Here is a 7,624-nt window from a genome sequence, read left to right on the forward strand (position 1 = left end):
GAGAGGAAAGTGATCAGGAACAGCCAGCATGGATTCACCAAGGGAAGGTCATGCCTGACTAATCTAATCGCCTTTTACGATGAGATTACTGGTTCTGTGGATGAAGGGAAAGCAGTGGATGTATTGTTTCTTGACTTTAGCAAAGCTTTTGACACGGTCTCCCATAGTATTCTTGTCAGCAAGTTAAGGAAGTATGGGCTGGATGAATGCACTATAAGGTGGGTAGAAAGCTGGCTAGATTGTCGGGCTCAACGGGTAGTGATCAATGGCTCCATGTCTAGTTGGCAGCCGGTATCAAGTGGAGTGCCCCAAGGGTCGGTCCTGGGGCCGGTTTTATTCAATATCTTCATAAATGATCTGGAGGATGGTGTGGATTGCACTCTCAGCAAATTTGCGGATGATACTAAACTGGGAGGAGTGGTAGATACGCTGGAGGGGAGGGATAGGATACAGAAGGACCTAGACCAATTGGAAGATTGGGCCAAAAGGAATCTGATGAGGTTCAATAAGGATAAGTGCAGGGTCCTGCACTTAGGACGGAAGAACCCAATGCACAGCTACAGACTAGGGACCGAATGGCTAGGCAGCAGTTCTGCGGAAAAGGACCTAGGGGTGACAGTGGACGAGAAGCTGGATATGAGTCAGCAGTGTGCCCTTGTTGCCAAGAAGGCCAATGGCATTTTGGGATGTATAAGTAGGGGCATAGCGAGCAGATCGAGGGACGTGATCGTTCCCCTCTATTCGACATTGGTGAGGCCTCATCTGGAGTACGGTGTCCAGTTTTGGGCCCCACACTTCAAGAAGGATGTGGATAAATTGGAGAGAGTCCAGCGAAGGGCAACAAAAATGATTAGGGGACTGGAACACATGAGTTATGAGGAGAGGCTGAGGGAGCTGGGATTGTTTAGTCTGCAGAAGAGAAGAATGAGGGGGGATTTGATAGCTGCTTTCAACTACCTGAAAGGGGGTTCCAAAGAGGATGGCTCTAGACTGTTCTCAATGGTAGCAGATGACAGAACGAGGAGTAATGGTCTCAAGTTGCAGTGGGGGAGGTTTAGATTGGATATTAGGAAAAACTTTTTCACTAAGAGGGTGGTGAAACACTGGAATGCGTTACCTAGGGAGGTGGTAGAATCTCCTTCCTTAGAGGTTTTTAAGGTCAGGCTTGACAAAGCCCTGGCTGGGATGATTTAACTGGGAATTGGTCCTGCTTTGAGCAGGGGGTTGGACTAGATGACCTTCTGGGGTCCCTTCCAACCCTGATATTCTATGATTCTATGAAAGAAGCAATGGGTTTAAATTGCAGCAAGGCAGGTTTAGGCTGGACATTAGGAAAAACTTCCTAACTGTCAGGGTGGTTAAACACTGGAACAAATTGCCTCGGGAGGTTGTGGAATCCCCATCCTTGGAGGTTTTTAAGAACAGGTTAGACAAACACCTGTCAGGAATGACAGGTTTCAGAGTAACAGCCGTGTTAGTCTGTATTCGCAAAAAGAAAAGGAGTACTTGTGGCACCTTACCGACTAACCAATTTATTTGAGCATAAGCTTTCGTGAGCTACAGCTCACTTCATCGGATGTCAGGAATGGTTAGTTACTGAGCACAGGAGACTGGACTAGATGACCTCTCAAGGTCCCTGCTAGTCCTACACTGCTATGATTAAGCTGTTATGCTATGTTATATCAAGTGATTTAGAAACACTTCTGTGGCAGAGACTGATTAATGAACTGGACACTTAGAAGCCTTGCATAAATTCATGGCAGTCATTACTTTGCACACACACACAGTGCAAACTATGTAGATGTGATTTTTTTTAACACAATGGAGATGATCAAGCTGCTTCGAGATCAGTGTTTGTGTGGAGCCACCTTACCATGTTTCCAACCCTGTTGATGAATAAGCAGGTTTGTTTTAAATATCAATTGTGTTTAATTTGTAAATTGTTTTTTTAATCTAGTTTTTTAACATTATGGATGAATTTAATGATCCTGAAAATGAAAAACAAATAGCATGGGTAGACTCATGCATAGTACAGGAAGTTTCAGAGCAAGCTGTTTCTCACATCTGCAGGTACATTTCTTTCCTGACCTGCACCAACCTCACTATTCAAGTCCTTAGCCTTTTTTGAGCAGACATTTCCAGTTGCATTGAATAATGCAAGGCTGGAGGGTGGTTTTGTGATGTGTTCAAAATGTCTAGGACGGGGACCAAAGTTGTCTTCTCTTTTGATCTAATCCAGGTGTGACCCCGAATCTCCAGATGTGAAAATGCATTACCTCCCCCCAGAAATGCTGCGTTCAGTACAACTGACCATTGACGACACTGTTTATTTTTTAAAAAAGGTTTTCTAATTTCTGCATCATCTGGCTTTAGCCTGAAATGGGAGGGAAATTGTTCTCGCTGAATCTTTTTTGTGCTGGAAAGCTATGGACTGCAGATATTTTTGCCTTCGACATTTAGCAATACAAGAAACAAACAATCCAAAATAATTGAGTTAGAGATTTTGCTATAGAACAAACATAAATCCAAGCATTCATCTCACTGAAGAAGTTCACCCTTTAACAATCAATGGAATTGCTGGAGCTACAAAGATAAGCTATAATGATGCACTGATCACCTTGCCACAGACACTTGATATAGCCCGTCAGTTCTCTGGCTAGTGTGAGAACCACTACACCTCTCTTTCTAAGCGTGAGTTTTGTGTTTACTAGTACAAGCTGTAATGTAGCATCCCCCTAACCTTGTGGAATTTGTGATTGTGGCATTACTTTCTTGTTTTGCATCTTTAAGAAGAGGTCTACACTTGGAGCTAGGGGTGTGATTCCCAGCTCATGAAGACCTATTCCTGTTAGCTCTTATCTGAACCAGCACGCCAAAAATAGTAGCATAGCTGGTGTAGCACACGTCATGGCAGCAGCAGCGCAGGCTAGCTGCCCTGGGCACAAAGCAGAGCCATGCAGAACCTGGGTGAATCTTTCTGTCGTTTCCTTTGGGTCACGTGGGACTGCCTGAAGTTTGGCGTTAATATGACCCAAAAAATCTCAAAGATAAATTTACCTAAAACTGACACATGTTGACTAGCTTCTGGTTGAAATAAATTTATTTATCTTCGCTTTTTCTCTAGCACCCATTGCCATGGTATATAAGTGCTTGACCAAGAAAAACTGCCGAGTATCTCCATAAGTCCCTATTTGATATTTGAAGCTTAGCTCAAGTCTACTGAACAACCTTTCTATGAGCCTGGCCCAAGTCTTGTGTTTGAAAAGAAACCTGGAACTGGGTGAGTTTTGCTCTGTTTTTGCATTTTGTTATGAAGGTTTTTGCCCAACGAGCTGCAGTAAGCAGAACAGGGCTAGTAACTGGAAGGGACACCTACAGGAAAAACTTAGCTGCAGCAGGAAGTGTGGTCAGCGGTTCATGAATGGATACTTTGCTCTCTGCGCTATTCCTGGAGCAGGGGTTAAGAGGGATTGTGCTGCTGGAGGAACTGTCTTTTGGTAAGATGTAAAAAGTCATGACCACTTGCAGTCATTAAAGATCCCCCTTTGGCACTGTTCTCCAAACAGGGATGTTTAACAGAGTGTCCTGACCAAATTTTCCTTTGAGTAACTGTGCATCTAAATGTCCCCTGCCATTTCAGCTGGGTAAAATATTCACTTCCTCGGAACAAAGGAATTGCCTGTGGTTTATGCAGTTCCGGATGTTGGGCTAGACTCTTAGATGATGTAAATCAGTGTAGCTCTATTAACTTCAAGGAAGTTATGTAGATTTACACCAGCTGAGAATTTGACTCTTTTTCTCAGGCTGTGGTCATACCTACATGTTTCAGAGGAAGCTGCAAAAGAGCCCCATAATGAGCAATTAGGGAATAATCTGATCATTGGGAAAGCTTCTTCCTAACCCCAGGCAATTAATTAGTAGCTGGACTATACTCTGGACTATACTCTGAAGCATGAGGAATTTATATTCCTTATCTATCTAATGAAGCCAACTGTCCTAAATTCATTTTTACTATGAACTGTGAAAAAATGGTTCCAGTCCACCACAGAGCTGGTTGTTTTTCAGCAGTGGGTGAAGTGATTTCAGAATATCCATTGCTTGTAAAACATTTTGGGATCCTATGAGATTAAAGATGCTATATGTGATATATTATTTATAAGGCTGTGATTTAATCATGGGTATTTTTAGTAAAAGTCATGGATAGGCTATAAACAAAAATTCATGGCCCGTGACCTGCCCATGACTTATACTATAAATACCCCTGACTAAATCTGGGGGGGGGCATTGCTGGGGGGGCACCCTGGGGAGGGGGGCGCTGCAGAGGGGTGGGGCTGCTAACAGCAGCTGCTCCGGCCCGGGGACCACTGCCATGGGCCACCGACAGCGGCTGCTCTGGCCCCTTGGACGGCTGCTGGGGGGTGTTCCTGGGGAGGGGTGGGTTACTGCTGGGGGGGGGTGTGCCACTGCTCGGGGGACGCCCGGGGCCAGTAGCACCAGCTGATGGGGGCTGCCAACAGTGGCTGCTCTGGCCACCCCCGGGACCACTGCTCAGGCGGTCCCTGGGGCCAGCTGCCTGGGACCACCCAAGCACCAGCTGGTGTGGCTGTCCCCAGGGCCACCTGAGCAGCTGCTTGGGCAGCCCTGGGGTCGGCCACACTGGCCGCTGCAGAAGTCACGGAGGTCATGGAAAGTCCCGAAATCCATGACTTCCGCGACCTCCGTGACAGACATGGAGCCCTTATTATTTATGGAAAGCACTGTGTAAAACAAATGCAAATAGGAGGGCATCAGAAACATCCGTGATAAAAAATAAGGAATATGTTACAAATTCTTAAATTATATACTTGGCTCCAAAGTTCTGACATTTTAACAAGTTCAGTAAGAATGAGATGATTTTCTCCCCTTATTTGTCCCATGCCTGCAGCTATCTGGTGGGAAGCCTTTGCCCAGATTTCAAAATATTTTTAGCTGAGTGTGGTGCATTTGCTGATGTTGCTTTTCATTCCCTTTGCATTATCATAGGTGTGGCAGGTGAATCACAGAGAAATAATTACTTACTCAGGTGTAGACTTGTATTCTACCTTATTTAGCAGACAGACTATTGCATGGAGCTAATATTTCCAATGGGATATTAAGAGAGACTAGCCTCAAAGCACATGTGCAGGGGGGAAAGCTCAGCTGCCCTGTGAAAATGCAGGAAGTCCTCATCCTATACAGGCCTCCAAAACTGGCCGCATCACCTCCGTCACTATGTAAGGCATGACTGCACTCTGTGACCACTCTGAATAGTGGCGAAGAGTATCAAAGGAACATTACTGCTGTTTCAAGAAGGATTCACTTTAACCCACCATCTATGTGATGCAGATTTGGTCAGGGACTCAATGTACAGCAACTATTTCCTGATTCGGTACCCTGCTGGCTCTTCAGACTCTTTTCTTGCACAGCCCCTCATCCATGTGAACAGGGAGTGCATTGGATGCTGTGGCAGCCATGCTCCGATAGAGTTGCCTTTTCCCCTTTGCAGCTGTTCATAAATTACATTACACATTTATTTTTTGTGATTTTCAAAACTCACCCACCCCTTGGAACACTGAAACAAACATGCAAAATTAAGGACACCCACACCCCTTAATGCATTCCATAATTTATGGACAGCCCCTTCATCACATAGCCCAGAATCTGCTTTTGCCTTCCCACTCAGGATGTAGAAACAGGGAGCATGGGGGCCTATGTAACTTCAGTGTCCTCTGAAAGTATTCATTGTGCTGCTGGCAGGAAGGCAATTTTCTTTGTCAGGGAGGGAAACCCTAACTCTTTGTGTACTTTGTTTTGGAGGGTCGTTTTCTGAAATCAGGATGTACCTCCCCTGCTGTGCATCATGGGAAGGGACTCCTAGCAGTTTAGGAAAGTACAGGACTTCACAGCTCTTGTGCTAATTGGAAAAGAGACATAAAAAGGGAAGCAAACTAATCATATCTAATATTTTTCCATGTCTAAGTAAAGGTAGTTTATTTAAAGTGTTGGGAATCAAACACACTGCAGTATAAATAAAGGACAACTTTATGGAGGGATAGATAGGGTATAAATACCATGATTGATGCTATAGTTTCTTAAACAAACTTTTAAAATAAACACCAAGGACCAAATTGAGCACTGATGTACATCCTGTGAATGCCATTCATTTCAAAGGGTAAATCAGCACTGAATTTTGTCCCGTGGGTGCATATGCAGTGCTCACTGATTGCAGTATAACAGGAGCTGTGTATACATATCCCAGGGAAGAATCTGGCCTAAAGTTAAATTGATGTAATTATTAGAAGGTGGGGGGAGTGGGGGAGGGGGAATTTAGAGAGAGAGAGAGAGAGAAGAGGGAAGATCCTGGAAAAAGCTAGACAGGTGGCCACCCTAGAGAGTATTATAGACAGTTCTGGTTGTGACACCAATAGTTAAGTTTGCCCAAGACTTGCTGTTATAAGATCCTGTTTTCAGTTGCTTATAGTTTGGCTAAACATTTGAGCTGAAATTTTCCTTGAGGAGTGTCTGCCTCAGACTGACTTTTTGTGGGAAGTTTCAGATAAAATGGTTTTTATCTAAAATACATTATTTTATCCATGTTTGTCATAAATATAAAGGGAAGGGTAACCACCTTTCTGTATACAGTGCTATAAAATTCCTTCTGGCCAGAGGCAAAACTCTTTCACCTGTAAAGGGTTAAGAAGCTAAGGTAACCTTGCTGGCACCTGACCCAAAATGACAAATGAGGGGACAAGATACTTTCAAATCTGGAGATGCGGGGGACAAAGGATCTGTCTGTGTGATGCTTTTGCCGGGAACAGATTAGAAATGCAGCCTTCCAACTCCTGTTAAGTTAGTTAGTAATCTAGCTAGAAATGAGTTAGATTTCCTTTTGTTTAATGGCTGGTAAAATAAGCTCTGCTGGATGGAATGTATATTCCTGTTTTTGTGTCTTTTTGTAACTTAAGGTTTTGCCTAGAGGGATTCTCTATGTTTTGAATCTGATTACCCTGTAAGGTATTTACCATCCTGATTTTACAGAGGTGATTCTTTTACCTTTTCTTTAATTAAAATTCTTCTTTTAAGAACCTGATTGATTTTTCATTGTTCTTAAGATCCAAGGGTTTGGGTCTGTGTTCACCTGTAAAAATTGGTGAGGATTATTATCAAGCCTTCCCCAGGAAAGGGGATGTAGGGATTGGGGGGATATTTTGGGGGAAAACATCTCCAAGGGGCTCTTTCCCTGTTCTTTGTTTAAAATGCTTGGTGGTGGCAGCATACGGTTCAAGGACAAGGCAAAGTTTGTACCTTGGGGAAGTTTTTAACCTAAGCTGGTAAGAATAAGCTTAGGGGGTCTTTCATGCAGGTCCCCACATCTGTACCCTAGAGTTCAGAGTGGGGAAGGAACCTTGACAATGTTAAAAAAATGCATACAGCTCGTTTCCTTGAGAAGATGTAGCAACTCTGGGAGCAGGGACTTGACATTTGGCAGGGGTATTGTGAGCATCAGGGATGTGTCTTTTGCCATCCCTGTGGAAAATCTGCCCAAATTTGGCCAAGTTATAAGCCTCTGAAAAATTTCAGCTTACACATGCTCAGGGAAGGCTTC

This window comes from Lepidochelys olivacea, assembly GCF_965140295.1.
Source record: "Lepidochelys olivacea isolate rLepOli2 genome assembly, chromosome: 3".
Lineage (NCBI taxonomy): Eukaryota > Metazoa > Chordata > Testudines > Cheloniidae > Lepidochelys > Lepidochelys olivacea.